Raw genomic sequence first — 24,681 nt, forward strand, 5'->3', positions numbered from 1 at the left:
ATCCATGGCTACAATATGCAAATGAGGGCCTTTTCCCAGGAACCCCAGGGTTCAGTCTCCCACCGAAACCCCACCCACCCATTCCTTTATTCTGTTGTTGAACCCAATTAAGAAAGCCCCAGCAAGCTGGAGCATGCAAAAATTGCCACAAAACTCAGTTTTGCTCCTCTCCACGGAAATCTTTAGTAAAAGGCGAAAGATTTTTACGTTCTGAAGAGAAGCCAGAATATACTGGGCAAAGGCCTCCTCCTGACCTACCACCATGGCAGCAGCCCTCACTTGGCCCGGGGAGAGCACCTAGAAGTGGGTTCGTGGTTTGGTGATGGAAAAACAAAAACGGCAACAGCCCATCTTCCACAGGCTGCTCCGTTCTCAGTTCGATGCTGCTGACAGAGCATCACCTGTTCCGTTGCCCGGAAGAAGGCCATCCATGGCTACAATATGCAAATGAGGGCCTTTTCCCAGGAACCCCAGGGTTCAGTCTCCCACCGAAACCCCACCCACCCATTCCTTTATTCTGTTGTTGAACCCAATTAAGAAAGCCCCAGCAAGCTGGAGCATGCAAAAATTGCCACAAAACTCAGTTTTGCTCCTCTCCACGGAAATCTTTAGTAAAAGGCGAAAGATTTTTACGTTCTGAAGAGAAGCCAGAATATACTGGGCAAGGGCCTCCTCCTGACCTACCACCATGGCAGCAGCCCTCACTTGGCCCGGGGACAGCACCTAGAAGTGGGTTCGTGGTTTGGTGATGGAAAAACAAAAACGGCAACAGCCCATCTTCCACAGGCTGCTCCGTTCTCAGTTCGATGCTGCTGACAGAGCATCACCTGTTCCGTTGCCCGGAAGAAGGCCATCCATGGCTACAATATGCAAATGAGGGCCTCTTCCCCGCAACCCCAGGGTTCAGTCTCCCACCGAAACCCCACCCACCCATTACTTTATTCTGTTGTTGAACCCAATTAACGAAACCCCAGCAAGCTGGAGCATGCAAAAATTGCCACAAAACTCAGTTTTGCTCCTCTCCACGGAAATCTTTAGTAAAAGGCGAAAGATTTTTACATTCTGAAGAGAAGCCAGAGTATACTGTGCAAAGGCCTCCTCCTGACCTACCACCATGGCAGCAGCCCTCACTTGGCCAGGGGAGAGCACCTAGAAGTGGGTTCGTGGTTTGGTGATGGAAAAACAAAAACGGCAACAGCCCATCTTCCACAGGCTGCTCCGTTCTCAGTTCTATGCTGCTGACAGAGCATCACCTGTTCCGTTGCCCGGAAGAAGGCCATCCATGGCTACAATATGCAAATGAGGGCCTCTTCCCAGCAACCCCAGGGTTCAGTCTCCCACCGAAACCCCACCCACCCATTACTTTATTCTGTTGTTGAACCCAATTAAGGAAGCCCCAGCAAGCTGGAGCATGCAAAAATTGCCACAAAACTCAGTTTTGCTCCTCTCCACGGAAATCTTTAGTAAAAGGCGAAAGATTTTTACGTTCTGAAGAGAAGCCAGAGTATACTGGGCAAAGGCCTCCTCCTGACCTACCACCATGGCAGCAGCCCTCACTTGGCCCGGGGAGAGCACCTAGAAGTGGGTTCGTGGTTTGGTGATGGAAAAAAAAAAACGGCAACAGCCCATCTTCCATAGGATGCTCCGTTCTCAGTTCTATGCTGCTGACAGAGCATCACCTGTTCCGTTGCCCGGAAGAAAGCCATCTATGGCTACAATATGCAAATGAGGGCCTTTTCCCAGGAACCCCAGGGTTCAGTCTCCCACCGAAACCCCACCCACCCATTCCTTTATTCTGTTGTTGAACCCAATTAAGAAAGCCCCAGCAAGCTGGAGCATGCAAAAATTGCCACAAAACTCAGTTTTGCTCCTCTCCACGGAAATCTTTAGTAAAAGGTGAAAGATTTTTACATTCTGAAGAGAAGCCAGAGTATACTGTGCAAAGGCCTCCTCCTGACCTACCACCATGGCAGCAGCCCTCACTTAGCCCGGGGAGAGCACCTAGAAGTGGGTTCGTGGTTTGGTGATGGAAAAACAAAAACGGCAACAGCCCATCTTCCACAGGCTGCTCCGTTCTCAGTTCTATGCTGCTGACAGAGCATCACCTGTTCCGTTGCCCGGAAGAAGGCCATCCATGGCTACAATATGCAAATGAGGGCCTCTTCCCAGCAACCCCAGGGTTCAGTCTCCCACCGAAACCCCACCCACCCATTACTTTATTCTGTTGTTGAACCCAATTAAGGAAGCCCCAGCAAGCTGGAGCATGCAAAAATTGCCACAAAACTCAGTTTTGCTCCTCTCCACGGAAATCTTTAGTAAAAGGCGAAAGATTTTTACGTTCTGAAGAGAAGCCAGAGTATACTGGGCAAAGGCCTCCTCCTGACCTACCACCATGGCAGCAGCCCTCACTTGGCCCGGGGAGAGCACCTAGAAGTGGGTTCGTGGTTTGGTGATGGAAAAAAAAAAACGGCAACAGCCCATCTTCCATAGGATGCTCCGTTCTCAGTTCTATGCTGCTGACAGAGCATCACCTGTTCCGTTGCCCGGAAGAAAGCCATCTATGGCTACAATATGCAAATGAGGGCCTTTTCCCAGGAACCCCAGGGTTCAGTCTCCCACCGAAACCCCACCCACCCATTCCTTTATTCTGTTGTTGAACCCAATTAAGAAAGCCCCAGCAAGCTGGAGCATGCAAAAATTGCCACAAAACTCAGTTTTGCTCCTCTCCACGGAAATCTTTAGTAAAAGGTGAAAGATTTTTACATTCTGAAGAGAAGCCAGAGTATACTGTGCAAAGGCCTCCTCCTGACCTACCACCATGGCAGCAGCCCTCACTTAGCCCGGGGAGAGCACCTAGAAGTGGGTTCGTGGTTTGGTGATGGAAAAACAAAAACGGCAACAGCCCATCTTCCACAGGCTGCTCCGTTCTCAGTTCTATGCTGCTGACAGAGCATCACCTGTTCCGATGCCCGGAAGAAGGCCATCCATGGCTACAATAAGCAAATGAGGGCCTTTTCCCAGCAACCCCAGGGTTCAGTCTCCCACCGAAACCCCACCCACCCATTACTTTATTCTGTTGTTGAACCCAATTAAGGAAGCCCCAGCAAGCTGGAGCATGCAAAAATTGCCACAAAACTCAGTTTTGCTCCTCTCCACGGAAATCTTTAGTAAAAGGCGAAAGATTTTTATGTTCTGAAGAGAAGCCGGAGTATACTGGGCAAAGGCCTCCTCCTGACCTACCACCATGGCAGCAGCCCTCACTTGGCCCGGGGAGAGCACCTAGAAGTGGGTTCGTGGTTTGGTGATGGAAAAACAAAAACGGCAACAGCCCATCTTCCACAGGATGCTCCGTTCTCAGTTCTATGCTGCTGACAGAGCATCACCTGTTCCGTTGCCCGGAAGAAGGCCATCCATGGCTACAATATGCAAATGAGGGCCTTTTCCCAGGAACCCCAGGGTTCAGTCTCCCACCGAAACCCCACCCACCCATTCCTTTATTCTGTTGTTGAACCCAATTAAGAAAGCCCCAGCAAGCTGGAGCATGCAAAAATTGACACAAAACTCAGTTTTGCTCCTCTCCACGGAAATCTTTAGTAAAAGGCGAAAGATTTTTACGTTCTGAAGAGAAGCCAGAATATACTGGGCAAGGGCCTCCTCCTGACCTACCACCATGGCAGCAGCCCTCACTTGGCCCGGGGACAGCACCTAGAAGTGGGTTCGTGGTTTGGTGATGGAAAAACAAAAACGGCAACAGCCCATCTTCCACAGGCTGCTCCGTTCTCAGTTCTATGCTGCTGACAGAGCATCACCTGTTCCGTTGCCCGGAAGAAGGCCATCCATGGCTACAATATGCAAATGAGGGCCTCTTCCCAGCAACCCCAGGGTTCAGTCTCCCACCGAAACCCCACCCACCCATTACTTTATTCTGTTGTTGAACCCAATTAAGGAAGCCCCAGCAAGCTGGAGCATGCAAAAATTGCCACAAAACTCAGTTTTGCTCCTCTCCACGGAAATCTTTAGTAAAAGGCGAAAGATTTTTACATTCTGAAGAGAAACCGGAGTATACTGTGCAAAGGCCTCCTCCTGACCTACCACCATGGCAGCAGCCCTCACTTGGCCCGGGGAGAGCACCTAGAAGTGGGTTCGTGGTTTGGTGATGGAAAAAAAAAAACGGCAACAGCCCATCTTCCATAGGATGCTCCGTTCTCAGTTCTATGCTGCTGACAGAGCATCACCTGTTCCGTTGCCCGGAAGAAGGCCATCTATGGCTACAATATGCAAATGAGGGCCTTTTCCCAGGAACCCCAGGGTTCAGTCTCCCACCGAAACCCCACCCACCCATTCCTTTATTCTGTTGTTGAACCCAATTAAGAAAGCCCCAGCAAGCTGGAGCATGCAAAAATTGCCACAAAACTCAGTTTTGCTCCTCTCCACGGAAATCTTTAGTAAAAGGTGAAAGATTTTTACATTCTGAAGAGAAGCCAGAGTATACTGTGCAAAGGCCTCCTCCTGACCTACCACCATGGCAGCAGCCCTCACTTAGCCCGGGGAGAGCACCTAGAAGTGGGTTCGTGGTTTGGTGATGGAAAAACAAAAACGGCAACAGCCCATCTTCCACAGGCTGCTCCGTTCTCAGTTCTATGCTGCTGACAGAGCATCACCTGTTCCGATGCCCGGAAGAAGGCCATCCATGGCTACAATATGCAAATGAGGGCCTCTTCCCAGCAACCCCAGGGTTCAGTCTCCCACCGAAACCCCACCCACCCATTACTTTATTCTGTTGTTGAACCCAATTAAGGAAGCCCCAGCAAGCTGCAGCATGCAAAAATTGCCACAAAACTCAGTTTTGCTCCTCTCCACGGAAATCTTTAGTAAAAGGCGAAAGATTTTTACGTTCTGAAGAGAAGCCAGAATATACTGGGCAAGGGCCTCCTCCTGACCTACCACCATGGCAGCAGCCCTCACTTGGCCCGGGGACAGCACCTAGAAGTGGGTTCGTGGTTTGGTGATGGAAAAACAAAAACGGCAACAGCCCATCTTCCACAGGCTGCTCCGTTCTCAGTTCTATGCTGCTGACAGAGCATCACCTGTTCCGTTGCCCGCAAGAAGGCCATCCATGGCTACAATATGCAAATGAGGGCCTTTTCCCAGGAACCCCAGGGTTCAGTCTCCCACCGAAACCCCACCCACCCATTCCTTTATTCTGTTGTTGAACCCAATTAAGAAAGCCCCAGCAAGCTGGAGCATGCAAAAATTGCCACAAAACTCAGTTTTGCTCCTCTCCACGGAAATCTTTAGTAAAAGGCGAAAGATTTTTACGTTCTGAAGAGAAGCCAGAGTATACTGTGCAAAGGCCTCCTCCTGACCTACCACCATGGCAGCAGCCCTCACTTGGCCCGGGGAGAGCACCTAGAAGTGGGTTCGTGGTTTGGTGATGGAAAAACAAAAACGGCAACAGCCCATCTTCCACAGGCTGCTCCGTTCTCAGTTCTATGCTGCTGACAGAGCATCACCTGTTCCGTTGCCCGGAAGAAGGCCATCCATGGCTACAATATGCAAATGAGGGCCTCTTCCCAGCAACCCCAGGGTTCAGTCTCCCACCGAAACCCCACCCACCCATTCCTTTATTCTGTTGTTGAACCCAATTAAGGAAGCCCCAGCAAGCTGGAGCATGCAAAAATTGCCACAAAACTCAGTTTTGCTCCTCTCCACGGAAATCTTTAGTAAAAGGCGAAAGATTTTTACATTCTGAAGAGAAGCCAGAGTATACTGTGCAAAGGCCTCCTCCTGACCTACCACCATGGCAGCAGCCCTCACTTGGCCCGGGGAGAGCACCTAGAAGTGGGTTCGTGGTTTGGTGATGGAAAAAAAAAAACGGCAACAGCCCATCTTCCATAGGATGCTCCGTTCTCAGTTCTATGCTGCTGACAGAGCATCACCTGTTCCGTTGCCCGGAAGAAGGCCATCTATGGCTACAATATGCAAATGAGGGCCTTTTCCCAGGAACCCCAGGGTTCAGTCTCCCACCGAAACCCCACCCACCCATTCCTTTATTCTGTTGTTGAACCCAATTAAGAAAGCCCCAGCAAGCTGGAGCATGCAAAAATTGCCACAAAACTCAGTTTTGCTCCTCTCCACGGAAATCTTTAGTAAAAGGCGAAAGATTTTTACATTCTGAAGAGAAGCCAGAGTATACTGTGCAAAGGCCTCCTCCTGACCTACCACCATGGCAGCAGCCCTCACTTGGCCCGGGGAGAGCACCTAGAAGTGGGTTCGTGGTTTGATGATGGAAAAACAAAAACGGCAACAGCCCATCTTCCACAGGCTGCTCCGTTCTCAGTTCTATGCTGCTGACAGAGCATCACCTGTTCCGTTGCCCGGAAGAAGGCCATCCATGGCTACAATATGCAAATGAGGGCCTCTTCCCAGCAACCCCAGGGTTCAGTCTCCCACCGAAACCCCACCCACCCATTACTTTATTCTGTTGTTGAACCCAATTAAGGAAGCCCCAGCAAGCTGGAGCATGCAAAAATTGCCACAAAACTCAGTTTTGCTCCTCTCCACGGAAATCTTTAGTAAAAGGCGAAAGATTTTTACGTTCTGAAGAGAAGCCAGAGTATACTGGGCAAAGGCCTCCTCCTGACCTACCACCATGGCAGCAGCCCTCACTTGGCCCGGGGACAGCACCTAGAAGTGGGTTCGTGGTTTGGTGATGGAAAAACAAAAACGGCAACAGCCCATCTTCCACAGGATGCTCCGTTCTCAGTTCTATGCTGCTGACAGAGCATCACCTGTTCCGTTGCCCGGAAGAAGGCCATCCATGGCTACAATATGCAAATGAGGGCCTTTTCCCAGGAACCCCAGGGTTCAGTCTCCCACCGAAACCCCACCCACCCATTCCTTTATTCTGTTGTTGAACCCAATTAAGAAAGCCCCAGCAAGCTGGAGCATGCAAAAATTGCCACAAAACTCAGTTTTGCTCCTCTCCACGGAAATCTTTAGTAAAAGGCGAAAGATTTTTACGTTCTGAAGAGAAGCCAGAATATACTGGGCAAGGGCCTCCTCCTGACCTACCACCATGGCAGCAGCCCTCACTTGGCCCGGGGACAGCACCTAGAAGTGGGTTCGTGGTTTGGTGATGGAAAAACAAAAACGGCAACAGCCCATCTTCCACAGGCTGCTCCGTTCTCAGTTCTATGCTGCTGACAGAGCATCACCTGTTCCGTTGCTCGGAAGAAGGCCATCCATGGCTACAATATGCAAATGAGGGCCTCTTCCCAGCAACCCCAGGGTTCAGTCTCCCACCGAAACCCCACCCACCCATTACTTTATTCTGTTGTTGAACCCAATTAAGGAAGCCCCAGCAAGCTGGAGCATGCAAAAATTGCCACAAAACTCAGTTTTGCTCCTCTCCACGGAAATCTTTAGTAAAAGGCGAAAGATTTTTACGTTCTGAAGAGAAGCCAGAGTATATTGGGCAAAGGCCTCCTCCTGACCTACCACCATGGCAGCAGCCCTCACTTGGCCCGGGGAGAGCACCTAGAAGTGGGTTCGTGGTTTGGTGATGGAAAAACAAAAACGGCAACAGCCCATCTTCCACAGGATGCTCCGTTCTCAGTTCTATGCTGCTGACAGAGCATCACCTGTTCCGTTGCCCGGAAGAAGGCCATCCATGGCTACAATATGCAAATGAGGGCCTTTTCCCAGGAACCCCAGGGTTCAGTCTCCCACCGAAACCCCACCCACCCACCCATTCCTTTATTCTGTTGTTGAACCCAATTAAGAAAGCCCCAGCAAGCTGGAGCATGCAAAAATTGCCACAAAACTCAGTTTTGCTCCTCTCCACGGAAATCTTTAGTAAAAGGCGAAAGATTTTTACGTTCTGAAGAGAAGCCAGAATATACTGGGCAAGGGCCTCCTCCTGACCTACCACCATGGCAGCAGCCCTCACTTGGCCCGGGGACAGCACCTAGAAGTGGGTTCGTGGTTTGGTGATGGAAAAACAAAAACGGCAACAGCCCATCTTCCACAGGCTGCTCCGTTCTCAGTTCGATGCTGCTGACAGAGCATCACCTGTTCCGTTGCCCGGAAGAAGGCCATCCATGGCTACAATATGCAAATGAGGGCCTCTTCCCCGCAACCCCAGGGTTCAGTCTCCCACCGAAACCCCACCCACCCATTACTTTATTCTGTTGTTGAACCCAATTAACGAAGCCCCAGCAAGCTGGAGCATGCAAAAATTGCCACAAAACTCAGTTTTGCTCCTCTCCACGGAAATCTTTAGTAAAAGGCGAAAGATTTTTACGTTCTGAAGAGAAGCCTGAGTATACAGAGCAAGGGCCTCCTCCTGACCTACCACCATGGCAGCAGCCCTCACTTGGCCCGGGGAGAGCAACTAGAAGTGGGTTCGTGGTTTGGTGATGGAAAAACAAAAACGGCAACAGCCCATCTTCCATAGGCTGCTTCGTTCTCAGTTCTATGCTGCTGACAGAGCATCACCTGTTCCATTGCCCGGAAGAAGGCCATCCATGGCTACAATATGCAAATGAGGGCCTCTTCCCCGCAACCCCAGGGTTCAGTCTCCCAACGAAACCCCACCCACCCATTACTTTATTCTGTTGTTGAACCCAATTAAGGAAGCCCCAGCAAGCTGGAGCATGCAAAAATTGCCACAAAACTCAGTTTTGCTCCTCTCCACGGAAATCTTTAGTAAAAGGCGAAAGATTTTTACGTTCTGAAGAGAATCCAGAGTATACTGGGCAAGGGCCTCCTCCTGACCTACCACCATGGCAGCAGCCCTCACTTGGCCCGGGGAGAGCACCTAGAAGTGGGTTCGTGGTTTGGTGATGGAAAAACAAAAACGGCAACAGCCCATCTTCCACAGGCTGCTCCGTTCTCAGTTCTATGCTGCTGACAGAGCATCACCTGTTCCGTTGCCCGGAAGAAGGCCATCCATGGCTACAATATGCAAATGAGGGCCTTTTCCCAGGAACCCCAGGGTTCAGTCTCCCACCGAAACCCCACCCACCCATTCCTTTATTCTGTTGTTGAACCCAATTAAGAAAGCCCCAGCAAGCTGGAGCATGCAAAAATTGCCACAAAACTCAGTTTTGCTCCTCTCCACGGAAATCTTTAGTAAAAGGCGAAAGATTTTTACATTCTGAAGAGAAGCCAGAGTATACTGTGCAAAGGCCTCCTCCTGACCTACCACCATGGCAGCAGCCCTCACTTGGCCAGGGGAGAGCACCTAGAAGTGGGTTCGTGGTTTGGTGATGGAAAAAAAAAAACGGCAACAGCCCATCTTCCATAGGATGCTCCGTTCTCAGTTCTATGCTGCTGACAGAGCATCACCTGTTCCGTTGCCCGGAAGAAGGCCATCTATGGCTACAATATGCAAATGAGGGCCTTTTCCCAGGAACCCCAGGGTTCAGTCTCCCACCGAAACCCCACCCACCCATTCCTTTATTCTGTTGTTGAACCCAATTAAGAAAGCCCCAGCAAGCTGGAGCATGCAAAAATTGCCACAAAACTCAGTTTTGCTCCTCTCCACGGAAATCTTTAGTAAAAGGCGAAAGATTTTTACATTCTGAAGAGAAGCCAGAGTATACTGTGCAAAGGCCTCCTCCTGACCTACCACCATGGCAGCAGCCCTCACTTGGCCCGGGGAGAGCACCTAGAAGTGGGTTCGTGGTTTGGTGATGGAAAAACAAAAACGGCAACAGCCCATCTTCCACAGGCTGCTCCGTTCTCAGTTCTATGCTGCTGACAGAGCATCACCTGTTCCGTTGCCCGGAAGAAGGCCATCCATGGCTACAATATGCAAATGAGGGCCTCTTCCCAGCAACCCCAGGGTTCAGTCTCCCACCGAAACCCCACCCACCCATTACTTTATTCTGTTGTTGAACCCAATTAAGGAAGCCCCAGCAAGCTGGAGCATGCAAAAATTGCCACAAAACTCAGTTTTGCTCCTCTCCACGGAAATCTTTAGTAAAAGGCGAAAGATTTTTACGTTCTGAAGAGAAGCCAGAATATACTGGGCAAAGGCCTCCTCCTGACCTACCACCATGGCAGCAGCCCTCACTTGGCCCGGGGAGAGCACCTAGAAGTGGGTTCGTGGTTTGGTGATGGAAAAACAAAAACGGCAACAGCCCATCTTCCACAGGCTGCTCCGTTCTCAGTTCTATGCTGCTGACAGAGCATCACCTGTTCCGTTGCCCGGAAGAAGGCCATCCATGGCTACAATATGCAAATGAGGGCCTCTTCCCAGCAACCCCAGGGTTCAGTCTCCCACCGAAACCCCACCCACCCATTACTTTATTCTGTTGTTGAACCCAATTAAGGAAGCCCCAGCAAGCTGGAGCATGCAAAAATTGCCACAAAACTCAGTTTTGCTCCTCTCCACGGAAATCTTTAGTAAAAGGCGAAAGATTTTTACGTTCTGAAGAGAAGCCAGAGTATATTGGGCAAAGGCCTCCTCCTGACCTACCACCATGGCAGCAGCCCTCACTTGGCCCTGGGAGAGCACCTAGAAGTGGGTTCGTGGTTTGGTGATGGAAAAACAAAAACGGCAACAGCCCATCTTCCACAGGATGCTCCGTTCTCAGTTCTATGCTGCTGACAGAGCATCACCTGTTCCGTTGCCCGGAAGAAGGCCATCCATGGCTACAATATGCAAATGAGGGCCTTTTCCCAGGAACCCCAGGGTTCTGTCTCCCACCGAAACCCCACCCACCCATTCCTTTATTCTGTTGTTGAACCCAATTAAGAAAGCCCCAGCAAGCTGGAGCATGCAAAAATTGCCACAAAACTCAGTTTTGCTCCTCTCCACGGAAATCTTTAGTAAAAGGCGAAAGATTTTTACGTTCTGAAGAGAAGCCAGAATATACTGGGCAAGGGCCTCCTCCTGACCTACCACCATGGCAGCAGCCCTCACTTGGCCCGGGGACAGCACCTAGAAGTGGGTTCGTGGTTTGGTGATGGAAAAACAAAAACGGCAACAGCCCATCTTCCACAGGCTGCTCCATTCTCAGTTCGATGCTGCTGACAGAGCATCACCTGTTCCGTTGCCCGGAAGAAGGCCATCCATGGCTACAATATGCAAATGAGGGCCTCTTCCCCGCAACCCCAGGGTTCAGTCTCCCACCGAAACCCCACCCACCCATTACTTTATTCTGTTGTTGAACCCAATTAACGAAGCCCCAGCAAGCTGGAGCATGCAAAAATTGCCACAAAACTCAGTTTTGCTCCTCTCCACGGAAATCTTTAGTAAAAGGCGAAAGATTTTTACGTTCTGAAGAGAAGCCAGAGTATACTGGGCAAGGGCCTCCTCCTGACCTACCACCATGGCAGCAGCCCTCACTTGGCCCGGGGAGAGCACCTAGAAGTGGGTTCGTGGTTTGGTGATGGAAAAACAAAAACGGCAACAGCCCATCTTCCACAGGATGCTCCGTTCTCAGTTCTATGCTGCTGACAGAGCATCACCTGTTCCGTTGCCCGGAAGAAGGCCATCCATGGCTACAATATGCAAATGAGGGCCTTTTCCCAGGAACCCCAGGGTTCAGTCTCCCACCGAAACCCCACCCACCCATTCCTTTATTCTGTTGTTGAACCCAATTAAGAAAGCCCCAGCAAGCTGGAGCATGCAAAAATTGCCACAAAACTCAGTTTTGCTCCTCTCCACGGAAATCTTTAGTAAAAGGCGAAAGATTTTTACATTCTGAAGAGAAGCCAGAGTATACTGTGCAAAGGCCTCCTCCTGACCTACCACCATGGCAGCAGCCCTCACTTGGCCAGGGGAGAGCACCTAGAAGTGGGTTCGTGGTTTGGTGATGGAAAAAAAAAACGGCAACAGCCCATCTTTCATAGGATGCTCCGTTCTCAGTTCTATGCTGCTGACAGAGCATCACCTGTTCCGTTGCCCGGAAGAAGGCCATCTATGGCTACAATATGCAAATGAGAGCCTTTTCCCAGGAACCCCAGGGTTCAGTCTCCCACCGAAACCCCACCCACCCATTCCTTTATTCTGTTGTTGAACCCAATTAAGAAAGCCCCAGCAAGCTGGAGCATGCAAAAATTGCCACAAAACTCAGTTTTGCTCCTCTCCACGGAAATCTTTAGTAAAAGGCGAAAGATTTTTACATTCTGAAGAGAAGCCAGAGTATACTGTGCAAAGGCCTCCTCCTGACCTACCACCATGGCAGCAGCCCTCACTTGGCCCGGGGAGAGCACCTAGAAGTGGGTTCGTGGTTTGGTGATGGAAAAACAAAAACAGCAACAGCCCATCTTCCACAGGATGCTCCGTTCTCAGTTCTATGCTGCTGACAGAGCATCACCTGTTCCGTTGCCCGGAAGAAGGCCATCCATGGCTACAATATGCAAATGAGGGCCTTTTCCCAGGAACCCCAGGGTTCAGTCTCCCACCGAAACCCCACCCACCCATTCCTTTATTCTGTTGTTGAACCCAATTAAGAAAGCCCCAGCAAGCTGGAGCATGCAAAAATTGCCACAAAACTCAGTTTTGCTCCTCTCCACGGAAATCTTTAGTAAAAGGCGAAAGATTTTTACATTCTGAAGAGAAGCCAGAGTATACTGTGCAAAGGCCTCCTCCTGACCTACCACCATGGCAGCAGCCCTCACTTGGCCCGGGGAGAGCACCTAGAAGTGGGTTCGTGGTTTGGTGATGGAAAAACAAAAACGGCAACAGCCCATCTTCCACAGGCTGCTCCGTTCTCAGTTCTATGCTGCTGACAGAGCATCACCTGTTCCGTTGCCCGGAAGAAGGCCATCCATGGCTACAATATGCAAATGAGGGCCTCTTCCCAGCAACCCCAGGGTTCAGTCTCCCACCGAAACCCCACCCACCCATTACTTTATTCTGTTGTTGAACCCAATTAAGGAAGCCCCAGCAAGCTGGAGCATGCAAAAATTGCCACAAAACTCAGTTTTGCTCCTCTCCACGGAAATCTTTAGTAAAAGGCGAAAGATTTTTACGTTCTGAAGAGAAGCTAGAGTATACTGGGCAAAGGCCTCCTCCTGACCTACCACCATGGCAGCAGCCCTCACTTGGCCCGGGGAGAGCACCTAGAAGTGGGTTCGTGGTTTGGTGATGGAAAAACAAAAACGGCAACAGCCCATCTTCCACAGGATGCTCCGTTCTCAGTTCTATGCTGCTGACAGAGCATCACCTGTTCCGTTGCCCAGAAGAAGGCCATCCATGGCTACAATATGCAAATGAGGGCCTTTTCCCAGGAACCCCAGGGTTCAGTCTCCCACCGAAACCCCACCCACCCATTCCTTTATTCTGTTGTTGAACCCAATTAAGAAAGCCCCAGCAAGCTGGAGCATGCAAAAATTGCCACAAAACTCAGTTTTGCTCCTCTCCACGGAAATCTTTAGTAAAAGGCGAAAGATTTTTACGTTCTGAAGAGAAGCCAGAGTATACTGTGCAAAGGCCTCCTCCTGACCTACCACCATGGCAGCAGCCCTCACTTGGCCCGGGGAGAGCACCTAGAAGTGGGTTCGTGGTTTGGTGATGGAAAAACAAAAACGGCAACAGCCCATCTTCCACAGGCTGCTCCGTTCTCAGTTCTATGCTGCTGACAGAGCATCACCTGTTCCGTTGCCCGGAAGAAGGCCATCCATGGCTACAATATGCAAATGAGGGCCTCTTCCCAGCAACCCCAGGGTTCAGTCTCCCACCGAAACCCCACCCACCCATTACTTTATTCTGTTGTTGAACCCAATTAAGGAAGCCCCAGCAAGCTGGAGCATGCAAAAATTGCCACAAAACTCAGTTTTGCTCCTCTCCACGGAAATCTTTAGTAAAAGGCGAAAGATTTTTACGTTCTGAAGAGAAGCCAGAGTATACTGGGCAAAGGCCTCCTCCTGACCTACCACCATGGCAGCAGCCCTCACTTGGCCCGGGGAGAGCACCTAGAAGTGGGTTCGTGGTTTGGTGATGGAAAAACAAAAACGGCAACAGCCCATCTTCCACAGGATGCTCCGTTCTCAGTTCTATGCTGCTGACAGAGCATCACCTGTTCCGTTGCCCGGAAGAAGGCCATCCATGGCTACAATATGCAAATGAGGGCCTTTTCCCAGGAACCCCAGGGTTCAGTCTCCCACCGAAACCCCACCCACCCACCCATTCCTTTATTCTGTTGTTGAACCCAATTAAGAAAGCCCCAGCAAGCTGGAGCATGCAAAAATTGCCACAAAACTCAGTTTTGCTCCTCTCCACGGAAATCTTTAGTAAAAGGCGAAAGATTTTTACATTCTGAAGAGAAGCCAGAGTATACTGTGCAAAGGCCTCCTCCTGACCTACCACCATGGCAGCAGCCCTCACTTGGCCCGGGGAGAGCACCTAGAAGTGGGTTCGTGGTTTGGTGATGGAAAAACAAAAACGGCAACAGCCCATCTTCCACAGGCTGCTCCGTTCTCAGTTCTATGCTGCTGACAGAGCATCACCTGTTCCGTTGCCCGGAAGAAGGCCATCCATGGCTACAATATGCAAATGAGGGCCTCTTCCCAGCAACCCCAGGGTTCAGTCTCCCACCGAAACCCCACCCACCCATTACTTTATTCTGTTGTTGAACCCAATTAAGGAAGCCCCAGCAAGCTGGAGCATGCAAAAATTGCCACAAAACTCAGTTTTGCTCCTCTCCACGGAAATCTTTAGTAAAAGGCGAAAGATTTTTACGTTCTGAAGAGAAGCCAGAGTATACTGGGCAAAGGCCTCCTCCTGACCTACCACCATGGCAGCAGCCCTCACTTGGCCCGGGGAGAGCACCTAGAAGTGGGTTCGTGGTTTGGTGATGGAAAAACAAAAACGGCAACAGCCCATCTTCCACAGGATGCTCCGTTCTCAGTTCTATGCTGCTGACAGAGCATCACCTGTTCCGTTGCCCAGAAGAAGGCCATCCATGGCTACAATATGCAAATGAGGGCCTTTTCCCAGGAACCCCAGGGTTCAGTCTCCCACCGAAACCCCACCCACCCATTCCTTTATTCTGTTGTTGAACCCAATTAAGAAAGCCCCAGCAAGCTGGAGCATGCAAAAATTGCCACAAAACTCAGTTTTGCTCCTCTCCACGGAAATCTTTAGTAAAAGGCGAAAGATTTTTACATTCTGAAGAGAAGCCAGAGTATACTGTGCAAAGGCCTCCTCCTGACCTACCACCATGGCAGCAGCCCTCACTTGGCCCGGGGAGAGCACCTAGAAGTGGGTTCGTTGTTTGGTGATGGAAAAACAAAAACGGCAACAGCCCATCTTCCACAGGCTGCTCCGTTCTCAGTTCTATGCTGCTGACAGAGCATCACCTGTTCCGTTGCCCGGAAGAAGGCCATCCATGGCTACAATATGCAAATGAGGGCCTCTTCCCAGCAACCCCAGGGTTCAGTCTCCCACCGAAACCCCACCCACCCATTACTTTATTCTGTTGTTGAACCCAATTAAGGAAGCCCCAGCAAGCTGGAGCATGCAAAAATTGCCACAAAACTCAGTTTTGCTCCTCTCCACGGAAATCTTTAGTAAAAGGCGAAAGATTTTTACGTTCTGAAGGGAAGCCAGAGTATACTGGGCAAAGGCCTCCTCCTGACCTACCACCATGGCAGCAGCCCTCACTTGGCCCGGGGAGAGTACCTAGAAGTGGGTTCGTGGTTTGGTGATGGAAAAACAAAAACGGCAACAGCCCATCTTCCACAGGCTGCTCCGTTCTCAGTTCTATGCTGCTGACAGAGCATCACCTGTTCCGTTGCCCGGAAGAAGGCCATCCATGGCTACAATATGCAAATGAGGGCCTTTTCCCAGGAACCCCAGGGTTCAGTCTCCCACCGAAACCCCACCCACCCATTCCTTTATTCTGTTGTTGAACCCAATTAAGAAAGCCCCAGCAAGCTGGAGCATGCAAAAATTGCCACAAAACTCAGTTTTGCTCCTCTCCACGGAAATCTTTAGTAAAAGGCGAAAGATTTTTACATTCTGAAGAGAAGCCAGAGTATACTGTGCAAAGGCCTCCTCCTGACCTACCACCATGGCAGCAGCCCTCACTTGGCCCGGGGAGAGCACCTAGAAGTGGGTTCGTGGTTTGGTGATGGAAAAACAAAAACGGCAACAGCCCATCTTCCACAGGCTGCTCCGTTCTCAGTTCTATGCTGCTGACAGAGCATCACCTGTTCCGTTGCCCGGAAGAAGGCCATCCATGGCTACAATATGCAAATGAGGGCCTCTTCCCAGCAACCCCAGGGTTCAGTCTCCCACCGAAACCCCACCCACCCATTCCTTTATTCTGTTGTTGAACCCAATTAAGAAAGCCCCAGCAAGCTGGAGCATGCAAAAATTGCCACAAAACTCAGTTTTGCTCCTCTCCACGGAAATCTTTAGTAAAAGGCGAAAGATTTTTACATTCTGAAGAGAAGCCAGAGTATACTGTGCAAAGGCCTCCTCCTGACCTACCACCATGGCAGCAGCCCTCACTTGGCCCGGGGAGAGCACCTAGAAGTGGGTTCGTGGTTTGGTGATGGAAAAACAAAAACGGCAACAGCCCATCTTCCACAGGCTGCTCCGTTCTCAGTTCTATGCTGCTGACAGAGCATCACCTGTTCCGTTGCCCGGAAGAAGGCCATCCATGGCTACAATATGCAAATGAGGGCCTCTTCCCAGCAACCCCAGGGTTCAGTCTCCCACCGAAACCCCACCCACCCATTACTTTATTCTGTTGTTGAACCCAATTAAGGAAGCCCCAGCAAGCTGGAGCATGCAAAAATTGCCACAAAACTCAGTTTTGCTCCTCTCCACGGAAATCTTTAGTAAAAGGCGAAAGATTTTTACGTTCTGAAGAGAAGCCAGAGTATACTGGGCAAAGGCCTCCTCCTGACCTACCACCATGGCAGCAGCCCTCACTTGGCCCGGGGAGAGCACCTAGAAGTGGGTTCGTGGTTTGGTGATGGAAAAACAAAAACGGCAACAGCCCATCTTCCACAGGATGCTCCGTTCTCAGTTCTATGCTGCTGACAGAGCATCACCTGTTCCGTTGCCCAGAAGAAGGCCATCCATGGCTACAATATGCAAATGAGGGCCTTTTCCCAGGAACCCCAGGGTTCAGTCTCCCACCGAAACCCCACCCACCCATTCCTTTATTCTGTTGTTGAACCCAATTAAGAAAGCCCCAGCAAGCTGGAGCATGCAAAAATTGCCACAAAACTCAGTTTTGCTCCTCTCCACGGAAATCTTTAGTAAAAGGCGAAAGATTTTTACATTCTGAAGAGAAGCCAGAGTATACTGTGCAAAGGCCTCCTCCTGACCTACCACCATGGCAGCAGCCCTCACTTGGCCCGGGGAGAGCACCTAGAAGTGGGTTCGTTGTTTGGTGATGGAAAAACAAAAACGGCAACAGCCCATCTTCCACAGGCTGCTCCGTTCTCAGTTCTATGCTGCTGACAGAGCATCACCTGTTCCGTTGCCCGGAAGAAGGCCATCCATGGCTACAATATGCAAATGAGGGCCTCTTCCCAGCAACCCCAGGGTTCAGTCTCCCACCGAAACCCCACCCACCCATTACTTTATTCTGTTGTTGAACCCAATTAAGGAAGCCCCAGCAAGCTGGAGCATGCAAAAATTGCCACAAAACTCAGTTTTGCTCCTCTCCACGGAAATCTTTAGTAAAAGGCGAAAGATTTTTACGTTCTGAAGGGAAGCCAGAGTATACTGGGCAAAGGCCTCCTCCTGACCTACCACCATGGCAGCAGCCCTCACTTGGCCCGGGGAGAGCACCTAGAAGTGGGTTCGTGGTTTGGTGATGGAAAAACAAAAACGGCAACAGCCCATCTTCCACAGGCTGCTCCGTTCTCAGTTCTATGCTGCTGACAGAGCATCACCTGTTCCGTTGCCCGGAAGAAGGCCATCCATGGCTACAATATGCAAATGAGGGCCTTTTCCCAGGAACCCCAGGGTTCAGTCTCCCACCGAAACCCCACCCACCCATTCCTTTATTCTGTTGTTGAACCCAATTAAGAAAGCCCCAGCAAGCTGTAGCATGCAAAAATTGCCACAAAACTCAGTTTTGCTCCTCTCCACGGAAATCTTTAGTAAAAGGCGAAAGATTTTTACATTCTGAAGAGAAGCCAGAGTATACTGTGCAAAGGCCTCCTCCTGACCTACCACCATGGCAGCAGCCCTCACTTGGCCCGGGGAGAGCACCTAGAAGTGGGTTCGTGGTTTGGTGATGGAAAAAAAAAAACGGCAACAGCCCATCTTCCATAGGATGCTCCGTTCTCAGTTCTATGCTGCTGACAGAGCATCACCTGTTCCGTTGCCCGGAAGAAGGCTATCTATGGCTACAATATGCAAATGAGGGCCTTTTCCCAGGAACCCCAGGGTTCAGTCTCCCACCGAAACCCCACCCACCCATTCCTTTATTCTGTTGTTGAACCCAATTAAGAAAGCCCCAGCAAGCTGGAGCATGCAAAAATTGCCACAAAACTCAGTTTTGCTCCTCTCCACGGAAATCTTTAGTAAAAGGCGAAAGATTTTTACATTCTGAAGAGAAGCCAGAGTATACTGTGCAAAGGCCTCCTCCTGACCTACCACCATGGCAGCAGCCCTCACTTGGCCCGGGGAGAGCACCTAGAAGTGGGTTCGTGGTTTGGTGATGGAAAAACAAAAACGGCAACAGCCCATCTTCCACAGGCTGCTCCGTTCTCAGTTCTATGCTGCTGACAGAGCATCACCTGTTCCGTTGCCCGGAAGAAGGCCATCCATGGCTACAATATGCAAATGAGGGCCTCTTCCCAGCAACCCCAGGGTTCAGTCTCCCACCGAAACCCCACCCACCCATTACTTTATTCTGTTGTTGAACCCAATTAAGGAAGCCCCAGCAAGCTGGAGCATGCAAAAATTGCCACAAAACTCAGTTTTGCTCCTCTCCACGGAAATCTTTAGTAAAAGGCGAAAGATTTTTACGTTCTGAAGAGAAGCCAGAATATACTGGGCAAGGGCCTCCTCCTGACCTACCACCATGGCAGCAGCCCTCACTTGGCCCGGGGACAGCACCTAGAAGTGGGTTCGTGGTTTGGTGATGGAAAAACAAAAACGGCAACAGCCCATCTTCCACAGGCTGCTCCGTTCTCAGTTCTATGCTGCTGACAGAGCATCACCTGTTCCGTTGCCCGGAAGAAGGCCATCCATGGCTACAATATGCAAATGAGGGCCTCTTCCCAGCAACCCCAGGGTTCAGTCTCCCACCGAAACCCCACCCACCCATTACTTTATTCTGTTGTTGAACCCAATTAAGGAAGCCCCAGCAAGCTGGAGCATGCAAAAATTGCCACAAAACTCAGTTTTGCTACTCTCCACGGAAATCTTTAGTAAAAGGCGAAAGATTTTTACGTTCTGAAGAGAAGCCAGAGTATACTGGGCAAAGGCCTCCTCCTGACCTACCACCATGGCAGCAGCCCTCACTTGGCCCGGGGAGAGCACCTAGAAGTGGGTTCGTGGTTTGGTGATGGAAAAACAAAAACGGCAACAGCCCATCTTCCACAGGATGCTCCGTTCTCAGTTCTATGCTGCTGACAGAGCATCACCTGTTCCGTTGCCCGGAAGAAGGCCATCCATGGCTACAATATGGAAATGAGGGCCTTTTCCCAGGAACCCCAGGGTTCAGTCTCCCACCGAAACCCCACCCACCCATTCCTTTATTCTGTTGTTGAACCCAATTAAGAAAGCCCCAGCAAGCTGGAGCATGCAAAAATTGCCACAAAACTCAGTTTTGCTCCTCTCCACGGAAATCTTTAGTAAAAGGCGAAAGATTTTTACGTTCTGAAGAGAAGCCAGAATATACTGGGCAAGGGCCTCCTCCTGACCTACCACCATGGCAGCAGCCCTCACTTGGCCCGGGGACAGCACCTAGAAGTGGGTTCGTGGTTTGGTGATGGAAAAACAAAAACGGCAACAGCCCATCTTCCACAGGCTGCTCCGTTCTCAGTTCTATGCTGCTGACAGAGCATCACCTGTTCCGTTGCCCGGAAGAAGGCCATCCATGGCTACAATATGCAAATGAGGGCCTCTTCCCAGCAACCCCAGGGTTCAGTCTCCCACCGAAACCCCACCCACCCATTCCTTTATTCTGTTGTTGAACCCAATTAAGAAAGCCCCAGCAAGCTGGAGCATGCAAGAATTGCCACAAAACTCAGTTTTGCTCCTCTCCACGGAAATCTTTAGTAAAAGGCGAAAGATTTTTACGTTCTGAAGAGAAGCCAGAATATACTGGGCAAGGGCCTCCTCCTGACCTACCACCATGGCAGCAGCCCTCACTTGGCCCGGGGACAGCACCTAGAAGTGGGTTCGTGGTTTGGTGATGGAAAAACAAAAACGGCAACAGCCCATCTTCCACAGGCTGCTCCGTTCTCAGTTCTATGCTGCTGACAGAGCATCACCTGTTCCGTTGCCCGGAAGAAGGCCATCCATGGCTACAATATGCAAATGAGGGCCTCTTCCCAGCAACCCCAGGGTTCAGTCTCCCACCGAAACCCCACCCACCCATTACTTTATTCTGTTGTTGAACCCAATTAAGGAAGCCCCAGCAAGCTGGAGCATGCAAAAATTGCCACAAAACTCAGTTTTGCTCCTCTCCACGGAAATCTTTAGTAAAAGGCGAAAGATTTTTACGTTCTGAAGAGAAGCCAGAGTATACTGGGCAAAGGCCTCCTCCTGACCTACCACCATGGCAGCAGCCCTCACTTGGCCCGGGGAGAGCACCTAGAAGTGGGTTCGTGGTTTGGTGATGGAAAAACAAAAACGGCAACAGCCCATCTTCCACAGGATGCTCCGTTCTCAGTTCTATGCTGCTGACAGAGCATCACCTGTTCCGTTGCCCGGAAGAAGGCCATCCATGGCTACAATATGGAAATGAGGGCCTTTTCCCAGGAACCCCAGGGTTCAGTCTCCCACCGAAACCCCACCCACCCATTCCTTTATTCTGTTGTTGAACCCAATTAAGAAAGCCCCAGCAAGCTGGAGCATGCAAAAATTGCCACAAAACTCAGTTTTGCTCCTCTCCACGGAAATCTTTAGTAAAAGGCGAAAGATTTTTACGTTCTGAAGAGAAGCCAGAATATACTGGGCAAGGGCCTCCTCCTGACCTACCACCATGGCAGCAGCCCTCACTTGGCCCGGGGACAGCACCTAGAAGTGGGTTCGTGGTTTGGTGATGGAAAAACAAAAACGGCAACAGCCCATCTTCCACAGGCTGCTCCGTTCTCAGTTCGATGCTGCTGACAGAGCATCACCTGTTCCGTTGCCCGGAAGAAGGCCATCCATGGCTACAATATGCAAATGAGGGCCTCTTCCCCGCAACCCCAGGGTTCAGTCTCCCACCGAAACCCCACCCACCCATTACTTTATTCTGTTGTTGAACCCAATTAACGAAGCCCCAGCAAGCTGGAGCATGCAAAAATTGCCACAAAACTCAGTTTTGCTCCTCTCCACGGAAATCTTTAGTAAAAGGCGAAAGATTTTTACGTTCTGAAGAGAAGCCTGAGTATACAGAGCAAGGGCCTCCTCCTGACCTACCACCATGGCAGCAGCCCTCACTTGGCCCGGGGAGAGCTACTAGAAGTGGGTTCGTGGTTTGGTGATGGAAAAACAAAAACGGCAACAGCCCATCTTCCACAGACTGCTTCGTTCTCAGTTCTATGCTGCTGACAGAGCATCACCTGTTCCATTGCCCGGAAGAAGGCCATCCATGGCTACAATATGCAAATGAGGGCCTCTTCCCCGCAACCCCAGGGTTCAGTCTCCCACCGAAACCCCACCCACCCATTACTTTATTCTGTTGTTGAACCCAATTAACGAAGCCCCAGCAAGCTGGAGCATGCAAAAATTGCCACAAAACTCAGTTTTGCTCCTCTCCACGGAAATCTTTAGTAAAAGGCGAAAGATTTTTACGTTCTGAAGAGAAGCCAGAGTATACTGTGCAAAGGCCTCCTCCTGACCTACCACCATGGCAGCAGCCCTCACTTGGCCCGGGGAGAGCACCTAGAAGTGGGTTCGTGGTTTGGTGATGGAAAAACAAAAACGGCAACAGCCCATCTTCCACAGGCTGCTCCGTTCTCAGTTCTATGCTGCTGACAGAGCATCACCTGTTCCGTTGCCCGGAAGAAGGCCATCCATGGCTACAATATGCAAATGAGGGCCTCTTCCCAGCAACCCCAGGGTTCAGTCTCCCACCGAAACCCCACCCACCCATTACTTTATTCTGTTGTTGAACCCAATTAAGGAAGCCCCAGCAAGCTGGAGCATGCAAAAATTGCCACAAAACTCAGTTTTGCTCCTCTCCACGGAAATCTTTAGTAAAAGGCGAAAGATTTTTACGTTCTGAAGAGAAGCCAGAGTATACTGGGCAAAGGCCACCTCCTGACCTACCACCATGGCAGCAGCCCTCACTTGGCCCGGGGAGAGCACCTAGAAGTGGGTTCGTGGTTTGGTGATGGAAAAACAAAAACGGCAACAGCCCATCTTCCACAGGATGCTCCGTTCTCAGTTCTATGCTGCTGACAGAGCATCACCTGTTCCGTTGCCCAGAAGAAGGCCATCCATGGCTACAATATGCAAATGAGGGCCTTTTCCCAGGAACCCCAGGGTTCAGTCTCCCACCGAAACCCCACCCACCCATTCCTTTATTCTGTTGTTGAACCCAATTAAGAAAGCCCCAGCAAGCTGGAGCATGCAAAAATTGCCACAAAACTCAGTTTTGCTCCTCTCCACGGAAATCTTTAGTAAAAGGCGAAAGATTTTTACATTCTGAAGAGAAGCCAGAGTATACTGTGCAAAGGCCTCCTCCTGACCTACCACCATGGCAGCAGCCCTCACTTGGCCCGGGGAGAGCACCTAGAAGTGGGTTCGTTGTTTGGTGATGGAAAAACAAAAACGGCAACAGCCCATCTTCCACAGGCTGCTCCGTTCTCAGTTCTATGCTGCTGACAGAGCATCACCTGTTCCGTTGCCCGGAAGAAGGCCATCCATGGCTACAATATGCAAATGAGGGCCTCTTCCCAGCAACCCCAGGGTTCAGTCTCCCACCGAAACCCCACCCACCCATTACTTTATTCTGTTGTTGAACCCAATTAAGGAAGCCCCAGCAAGCTGGAGCATGCAAAAATTGCCACAAAACTCAGTTTTGCTCCTCTCCACGGAAATCTTTAGTAAAAGGCGAAAGATTTTTACGTTCTGAAGGGAAGCCAGAGTATACTGGGCAAAGGCCTCCTCCTGACCTACCACCATGGCAGCAGCCCTCACTTGGCCCGGGGAGAGCACCTAGAAGTGGGTTCGTGGTTTGGTGATGGAAAAACAAAAACGGCAACAGCCCATCTTCCACAGGCTGCTCCGTTCTCAGTTCTATGCTGCTGACAGAGCATCACCTGTTCCGTTGCCCGGAAGAAGGCCATCCATGGCTACAATATGCAAATGAGGGCCTTTTCCCAGGAACCCCAGGGTTCAGTCTCCCACCGAAACCCCACCCACCCATTCCTTTATTCTGTTGTTGAACCCAATTAAGAAAGCCCCAGCAAGCTGGAGCATGCAAAAATTGCCACAAAACTCAGTTTTGCTCCTCTCCACGGAAATCTTTAGTAAAAGGCGAAAGATTTTTACGTTCTGAAGAGAAGCCAGAGTATACTGTGCAAAGGCCTCCTCCTGACCTACCACCATGGCAGCAGCCCTCACTTGGCCCGGGGAGAGCACCTAGAAGTGGGTTCGTGGTTTGGTGATGGAAAAACAAAAACGGCAACAGCCCATCTTCCACAGGCTGCTCCGTTCTCAGTTCTATGCTGCTGACAGAGCATCACCTGTTCCGTTGCCCGGAAGAAGGCCATCCATGGCTACAATATGCAAATGAGGGCCTCTTCCCAGCAACCCCAGGGTTCAGTCTCCCACCGAAACCCCACCCACCCATTACTTTATTCTGTTGTTGAACCCAATTAAGGAAGCCCCAGCAAGCTGGAGCATGCAAAAATTGCCACAAAACTCAGTTTTGCTCCTCTCCACGGAAATCTTTAGTAAAAGGCGAAAGATTTTTACGTTCTGAAGAGAAGCCAGAGTATACTGGGCAAAGGCCTCCTCCTGACCTACCACCATGGCAGCAGCCCTCACTTGGCCCGGGGAGAGCACCTAGAAGTGGGTTCGTGGTTTGGTGATGGAAAAACAAAAACGGCAACAGCCCATCTTCCACAGGATGCTCCGTTCTCAGTTCTATGCTGCTGACAGAGCATCACCTGTTCCGTTGCCCGGAAGAAGGCCATCCATGGCTACAATATGCAAATGAGGGCCTTTTCCCAGGAACCCCAGGGTTCAGTCTCCCACCGAAACCCCACCCACCCATTCCTTTATTCTGTTGTTGAACCCAATTAAGAAAGCCCCAGCAAGCTGGAGCATGCAAAAATTGCCACAAAACTCAGTTTTGCTCCTCTCCACGGAAATCTTTAGTAAAAGGCGAAAGATTTTTACATTCTGAAGAGAAGCCAGAGTATACTGTGCAAAGGCCTCCTCCTGACCTACCACCATGGCAGCAGCCCTCACTTGGCCCGGGGAGAGCACCTAGAAGTGGGTTCGTTGTTTGGTGATGGAAAAACAAAAACGGCAACAGCCCATCTTCCACAGGCTGCTCCGTTCTCAGTTCTATGCTGCTGACA

The 24,681-nt window shown here is 50.6% G+C and overlaps 58 non-coding genes across 58 annotated transcripts; all 58 read right to left on the reverse strand.

Moving 5' to 3' along the window:
- Window positions 1-114: 114 nt before the first annotated feature.
- On the reverse strand, window positions 115-230 carry LOC138639089 (U5 spliceosomal RNA). The gene has a single exon (XR_011312688.1). It is a non-coding gene; the product is annotated as a U5 spliceosomal RNA (small nuclear RNA).
- A 310-nt stretch (window positions 231-540) lies between these two features.
- LOC138639091 (U5 spliceosomal RNA) lies at window positions 541-656 on the reverse strand. Its single transcript, XR_011312691.1, has one exon. It is a non-coding gene; the product is annotated as a U5 spliceosomal RNA (small nuclear RNA).
- A 310-nt stretch (window positions 657-966) lies between these two features.
- Window positions 967-1,082, reverse strand: LOC138639305 (U5 spliceosomal RNA). Its single transcript, XR_011312894.1, has one exon. It is a non-coding gene; the product is annotated as a U5 spliceosomal RNA (small nuclear RNA).
- Window positions 1,083-1,392: 310 nt separating this feature from the next.
- LOC138639872 (U5 spliceosomal RNA) lies at window positions 1,393-1,508 on the reverse strand. The gene has a single exon (XR_011313399.1). It is a non-coding gene; the product is annotated as a U5 spliceosomal RNA (small nuclear RNA).
- A 310-nt stretch (window positions 1,509-1,818) lies between these two features.
- LOC138639559 (U5 spliceosomal RNA) lies at window positions 1,819-1,934 on the reverse strand. Its single transcript, XR_011313137.1, has one exon. It is a non-coding gene; the product is annotated as a U5 spliceosomal RNA (small nuclear RNA).
- A 310-nt stretch (window positions 1,935-2,244) lies between these two features.
- LOC138639873 (U5 spliceosomal RNA) lies at window positions 2,245-2,360 on the reverse strand. Its single transcript, XR_011313400.1, has one exon. It is a non-coding gene; the product is annotated as a U5 spliceosomal RNA (small nuclear RNA).
- Window positions 2,361-2,670: 310 nt separating this feature from the next.
- LOC138639560 (U5 spliceosomal RNA) lies at window positions 2,671-2,786 on the reverse strand. Its single transcript, XR_011313138.1, has one exon. It is a non-coding gene; the product is annotated as a U5 spliceosomal RNA (small nuclear RNA).
- Window positions 2,787-3,096: 310 nt separating this feature from the next.
- LOC138639355 (U5 spliceosomal RNA) lies at window positions 3,097-3,212 on the reverse strand. Its single transcript, XR_011312941.1, has one exon. It is a non-coding gene; the product is annotated as a U5 spliceosomal RNA (small nuclear RNA).
- A 310-nt stretch (window positions 3,213-3,522) lies between these two features.
- On the reverse strand, window positions 3,523-3,638 carry LOC138640084 (U5 spliceosomal RNA). Its single transcript, XR_011313604.1, has one exon. It is a non-coding gene; the product is annotated as a U5 spliceosomal RNA (small nuclear RNA).
- A 310-nt stretch (window positions 3,639-3,948) lies between these two features.
- LOC138639430 (U5 spliceosomal RNA) lies at window positions 3,949-4,064 on the reverse strand. Its single transcript, XR_011313015.1, has one exon. It is a non-coding gene; the product is annotated as a U5 spliceosomal RNA (small nuclear RNA).
- A 310-nt stretch (window positions 4,065-4,374) lies between these two features.
- Window positions 4,375-4,490, reverse strand: LOC138639561 (U5 spliceosomal RNA). Its single transcript, XR_011313139.1, has one exon. It is a non-coding gene; the product is annotated as a U5 spliceosomal RNA (small nuclear RNA).
- Window positions 4,491-4,800: 310 nt separating this feature from the next.
- On the reverse strand, window positions 4,801-4,916 carry LOC138639565 (U5 spliceosomal RNA). Its single transcript, XR_011313143.1, has one exon. It is a non-coding gene; the product is annotated as a U5 spliceosomal RNA (small nuclear RNA).
- Window positions 4,917-5,226: 310 nt separating this feature from the next.
- LOC138639874 (U5 spliceosomal RNA) lies at window positions 5,227-5,342 on the reverse strand. Its single transcript, XR_011313401.1, has one exon. It is a non-coding gene; the product is annotated as a U5 spliceosomal RNA (small nuclear RNA).
- Window positions 5,343-5,652: 310 nt separating this feature from the next.
- On the reverse strand, window positions 5,653-5,768 carry LOC138640182 (U5 spliceosomal RNA). Its single transcript, XR_011313690.1, has one exon. It is a non-coding gene; the product is annotated as a U5 spliceosomal RNA (small nuclear RNA).
- Window positions 5,769-6,078: 310 nt separating this feature from the next.
- Window positions 6,079-6,194, reverse strand: LOC138640183 (U5 spliceosomal RNA). Its single transcript, XR_011313691.1, has one exon. It is a non-coding gene; the product is annotated as a U5 spliceosomal RNA (small nuclear RNA).
- A 310-nt stretch (window positions 6,195-6,504) lies between these two features.
- Window positions 6,505-6,620, reverse strand: LOC138639875 (U5 spliceosomal RNA). The gene has a single exon (XR_011313402.1). It is a non-coding gene; the product is annotated as a U5 spliceosomal RNA (small nuclear RNA).
- A 310-nt stretch (window positions 6,621-6,930) lies between these two features.
- On the reverse strand, window positions 6,931-7,046 carry LOC138639092 (U5 spliceosomal RNA). The gene has a single exon (XR_011312692.1). It is a non-coding gene; the product is annotated as a U5 spliceosomal RNA (small nuclear RNA).
- A 310-nt stretch (window positions 7,047-7,356) lies between these two features.
- On the reverse strand, window positions 7,357-7,472 carry LOC138639876 (U5 spliceosomal RNA). The gene has a single exon (XR_011313403.1). It is a non-coding gene; the product is annotated as a U5 spliceosomal RNA (small nuclear RNA).
- A 314-nt stretch (window positions 7,473-7,786) lies between these two features.
- LOC138639093 (U5 spliceosomal RNA) lies at window positions 7,787-7,902 on the reverse strand. Its single transcript, XR_011312693.1, has one exon. It is a non-coding gene; the product is annotated as a U5 spliceosomal RNA (small nuclear RNA).
- Window positions 7,903-8,212: 310 nt separating this feature from the next.
- Window positions 8,213-8,328, reverse strand: LOC138640032 (U5 spliceosomal RNA). Its single transcript, XR_011313554.1, has one exon. It is a non-coding gene; the product is annotated as a U5 spliceosomal RNA (small nuclear RNA).
- A 310-nt stretch (window positions 8,329-8,638) lies between these two features.
- On the reverse strand, window positions 8,639-8,754 carry LOC138639262 (U5 spliceosomal RNA). Its single transcript, XR_011312853.1, has one exon. It is a non-coding gene; the product is annotated as a U5 spliceosomal RNA (small nuclear RNA).
- Window positions 8,755-9,064: 310 nt separating this feature from the next.
- Window positions 9,065-9,180, reverse strand: LOC138640184 (U5 spliceosomal RNA). The gene has a single exon (XR_011313692.1). It is a non-coding gene; the product is annotated as a U5 spliceosomal RNA (small nuclear RNA).
- Window positions 9,181-9,490: 310 nt separating this feature from the next.
- Window positions 9,491-9,606, reverse strand: LOC138640185 (U5 spliceosomal RNA). Its single transcript, XR_011313693.1, has one exon. It is a non-coding gene; the product is annotated as a U5 spliceosomal RNA (small nuclear RNA).
- Window positions 9,607-9,916: 310 nt separating this feature from the next.
- LOC138639094 (U5 spliceosomal RNA) lies at window positions 9,917-10,032 on the reverse strand. Its single transcript, XR_011312694.1, has one exon. It is a non-coding gene; the product is annotated as a U5 spliceosomal RNA (small nuclear RNA).
- Window positions 10,033-10,342: 310 nt separating this feature from the next.
- Window positions 10,343-10,458, reverse strand: LOC138639877 (U5 spliceosomal RNA). The gene has a single exon (XR_011313404.1). It is a non-coding gene; the product is annotated as a U5 spliceosomal RNA (small nuclear RNA).
- Window positions 10,459-10,768: 310 nt separating this feature from the next.
- LOC138639095 (U5 spliceosomal RNA) lies at window positions 10,769-10,884 on the reverse strand. The gene has a single exon (XR_011312695.1). It is a non-coding gene; the product is annotated as a U5 spliceosomal RNA (small nuclear RNA).
- A 310-nt stretch (window positions 10,885-11,194) lies between these two features.
- On the reverse strand, window positions 11,195-11,310 carry LOC138639878 (U5 spliceosomal RNA). The gene has a single exon (XR_011313405.1). It is a non-coding gene; the product is annotated as a U5 spliceosomal RNA (small nuclear RNA).
- Window positions 11,311-11,620: 310 nt separating this feature from the next.
- Window positions 11,621-11,736, reverse strand: LOC138640186 (U5 spliceosomal RNA). The gene has a single exon (XR_011313694.1). It is a non-coding gene; the product is annotated as a U5 spliceosomal RNA (small nuclear RNA).
- Window positions 11,737-12,045: 309 nt separating this feature from the next.
- LOC138640187 (U5 spliceosomal RNA) lies at window positions 12,046-12,161 on the reverse strand. Its single transcript, XR_011313695.1, has one exon. It is a non-coding gene; the product is annotated as a U5 spliceosomal RNA (small nuclear RNA).
- A 310-nt stretch (window positions 12,162-12,471) lies between these two features.
- LOC138640188 (U5 spliceosomal RNA) lies at window positions 12,472-12,587 on the reverse strand. Its single transcript, XR_011313696.1, has one exon. It is a non-coding gene; the product is annotated as a U5 spliceosomal RNA (small nuclear RNA).
- A 310-nt stretch (window positions 12,588-12,897) lies between these two features.
- LOC138639002 (U5 spliceosomal RNA) lies at window positions 12,898-13,013 on the reverse strand. Its single transcript, XR_011312605.1, has one exon. It is a non-coding gene; the product is annotated as a U5 spliceosomal RNA (small nuclear RNA).
- A 310-nt stretch (window positions 13,014-13,323) lies between these two features.
- On the reverse strand, window positions 13,324-13,439 carry LOC138639879 (U5 spliceosomal RNA). The gene has a single exon (XR_011313406.1). It is a non-coding gene; the product is annotated as a U5 spliceosomal RNA (small nuclear RNA).
- Window positions 13,440-13,749: 310 nt separating this feature from the next.
- Window positions 13,750-13,865, reverse strand: LOC138639880 (U5 spliceosomal RNA). The gene has a single exon (XR_011313407.1). It is a non-coding gene; the product is annotated as a U5 spliceosomal RNA (small nuclear RNA).
- Window positions 13,866-14,179: 314 nt separating this feature from the next.
- LOC138640189 (U5 spliceosomal RNA) lies at window positions 14,180-14,295 on the reverse strand. Its single transcript, XR_011313697.1, has one exon. It is a non-coding gene; the product is annotated as a U5 spliceosomal RNA (small nuclear RNA).
- Window positions 14,296-14,605: 310 nt separating this feature from the next.
- Window positions 14,606-14,721, reverse strand: LOC138639881 (U5 spliceosomal RNA). The gene has a single exon (XR_011313408.1). It is a non-coding gene; the product is annotated as a U5 spliceosomal RNA (small nuclear RNA).
- A 310-nt stretch (window positions 14,722-15,031) lies between these two features.
- On the reverse strand, window positions 15,032-15,147 carry LOC138640192 (U5 spliceosomal RNA). Its single transcript, XR_011313698.1, has one exon. It is a non-coding gene; the product is annotated as a U5 spliceosomal RNA (small nuclear RNA).
- Window positions 15,148-15,457: 310 nt separating this feature from the next.
- Window positions 15,458-15,573, reverse strand: LOC138639239 (U5 spliceosomal RNA). The gene has a single exon (XR_011312831.1). It is a non-coding gene; the product is annotated as a U5 spliceosomal RNA (small nuclear RNA).
- Window positions 15,574-15,883: 310 nt separating this feature from the next.
- LOC138640193 (U5 spliceosomal RNA) lies at window positions 15,884-15,999 on the reverse strand. The gene has a single exon (XR_011313699.1). It is a non-coding gene; the product is annotated as a U5 spliceosomal RNA (small nuclear RNA).
- A 310-nt stretch (window positions 16,000-16,309) lies between these two features.
- Window positions 16,310-16,425, reverse strand: LOC138640194 (U5 spliceosomal RNA). Its single transcript, XR_011313700.1, has one exon. It is a non-coding gene; the product is annotated as a U5 spliceosomal RNA (small nuclear RNA).
- A 310-nt stretch (window positions 16,426-16,735) lies between these two features.
- Window positions 16,736-16,851, reverse strand: LOC138639882 (U5 spliceosomal RNA). The gene has a single exon (XR_011313409.1). It is a non-coding gene; the product is annotated as a U5 spliceosomal RNA (small nuclear RNA).
- Window positions 16,852-17,161: 310 nt separating this feature from the next.
- Window positions 17,162-17,277, reverse strand: LOC138640195 (U5 spliceosomal RNA). Its single transcript, XR_011313701.1, has one exon. It is a non-coding gene; the product is annotated as a U5 spliceosomal RNA (small nuclear RNA).
- Window positions 17,278-17,587: 310 nt separating this feature from the next.
- On the reverse strand, window positions 17,588-17,703 carry LOC138639241 (U5 spliceosomal RNA). The gene has a single exon (XR_011312832.1). It is a non-coding gene; the product is annotated as a U5 spliceosomal RNA (small nuclear RNA).
- A 310-nt stretch (window positions 17,704-18,013) lies between these two features.
- LOC138639468 (U5 spliceosomal RNA) lies at window positions 18,014-18,129 on the reverse strand. The gene has a single exon (XR_011313052.1). It is a non-coding gene; the product is annotated as a U5 spliceosomal RNA (small nuclear RNA).
- A 310-nt stretch (window positions 18,130-18,439) lies between these two features.
- On the reverse strand, window positions 18,440-18,555 carry LOC138640196 (U5 spliceosomal RNA). Its single transcript, XR_011313702.1, has one exon. It is a non-coding gene; the product is annotated as a U5 spliceosomal RNA (small nuclear RNA).
- Window positions 18,556-18,865: 310 nt separating this feature from the next.
- On the reverse strand, window positions 18,866-18,981 carry LOC138639096 (U5 spliceosomal RNA). Its single transcript, XR_011312696.1, has one exon. It is a non-coding gene; the product is annotated as a U5 spliceosomal RNA (small nuclear RNA).
- A 310-nt stretch (window positions 18,982-19,291) lies between these two features.
- LOC138640011 (U5 spliceosomal RNA) lies at window positions 19,292-19,407 on the reverse strand. Its single transcript, XR_011313533.1, has one exon. It is a non-coding gene; the product is annotated as a U5 spliceosomal RNA (small nuclear RNA).
- Window positions 19,408-19,717: 310 nt separating this feature from the next.
- On the reverse strand, window positions 19,718-19,833 carry LOC138639098 (U5 spliceosomal RNA). Its single transcript, XR_011312697.1, has one exon. It is a non-coding gene; the product is annotated as a U5 spliceosomal RNA (small nuclear RNA).
- Window positions 19,834-20,143: 310 nt separating this feature from the next.
- On the reverse strand, window positions 20,144-20,259 carry LOC138639484 (U5 spliceosomal RNA). Its single transcript, XR_011313067.1, has one exon. It is a non-coding gene; the product is annotated as a U5 spliceosomal RNA (small nuclear RNA).
- A 310-nt stretch (window positions 20,260-20,569) lies between these two features.
- LOC138639883 (U5 spliceosomal RNA) lies at window positions 20,570-20,685 on the reverse strand. Its single transcript, XR_011313410.1, has one exon. It is a non-coding gene; the product is annotated as a U5 spliceosomal RNA (small nuclear RNA).
- Window positions 20,686-20,995: 310 nt separating this feature from the next.
- Window positions 20,996-21,111, reverse strand: LOC138639099 (U5 spliceosomal RNA). The gene has a single exon (XR_011312698.1). It is a non-coding gene; the product is annotated as a U5 spliceosomal RNA (small nuclear RNA).
- A 310-nt stretch (window positions 21,112-21,421) lies between these two features.
- LOC138640033 (U5 spliceosomal RNA) lies at window positions 21,422-21,537 on the reverse strand. The gene has a single exon (XR_011313555.1). It is a non-coding gene; the product is annotated as a U5 spliceosomal RNA (small nuclear RNA).
- Window positions 21,538-21,847: 310 nt separating this feature from the next.
- Window positions 21,848-21,963, reverse strand: LOC138639884 (U5 spliceosomal RNA). The gene has a single exon (XR_011313411.1). It is a non-coding gene; the product is annotated as a U5 spliceosomal RNA (small nuclear RNA).
- Window positions 21,964-22,273: 310 nt separating this feature from the next.
- Window positions 22,274-22,389, reverse strand: LOC138639885 (U5 spliceosomal RNA). The gene has a single exon (XR_011313412.1). It is a non-coding gene; the product is annotated as a U5 spliceosomal RNA (small nuclear RNA).
- A 310-nt stretch (window positions 22,390-22,699) lies between these two features.
- Window positions 22,700-22,815, reverse strand: LOC138640197 (U5 spliceosomal RNA). The gene has a single exon (XR_011313703.1). It is a non-coding gene; the product is annotated as a U5 spliceosomal RNA (small nuclear RNA).
- A 310-nt stretch (window positions 22,816-23,125) lies between these two features.
- On the reverse strand, window positions 23,126-23,241 carry LOC138639243 (U5 spliceosomal RNA). The gene has a single exon (XR_011312834.1). It is a non-coding gene; the product is annotated as a U5 spliceosomal RNA (small nuclear RNA).
- Window positions 23,242-23,551: 310 nt separating this feature from the next.
- Window positions 23,552-23,667, reverse strand: LOC138639887 (U5 spliceosomal RNA). Its single transcript, XR_011313413.1, has one exon. It is a non-coding gene; the product is annotated as a U5 spliceosomal RNA (small nuclear RNA).
- Window positions 23,668-23,977: 310 nt separating this feature from the next.
- On the reverse strand, window positions 23,978-24,093 carry LOC138639888 (U5 spliceosomal RNA). Its single transcript, XR_011313414.1, has one exon. It is a non-coding gene; the product is annotated as a U5 spliceosomal RNA (small nuclear RNA).
- Window positions 24,094-24,403: 310 nt separating this feature from the next.
- Window positions 24,404-24,519, reverse strand: LOC138640198 (U5 spliceosomal RNA). Its single transcript, XR_011313704.1, has one exon. It is a non-coding gene; the product is annotated as a U5 spliceosomal RNA (small nuclear RNA).
- Window positions 24,520-24,681: the final 162 nt, after the last annotated feature.

Source organism: Ranitomeya imitator, chromosome 5 (assembly GCF_032444005.1).
Source record: "Ranitomeya imitator isolate aRanImi1 chromosome 5, aRanImi1.pri, whole genome shotgun sequence".
NCBI lineage: Eukaryota > Metazoa > Chordata > Amphibia > Anura > Dendrobatidae > Ranitomeya > Ranitomeya imitator.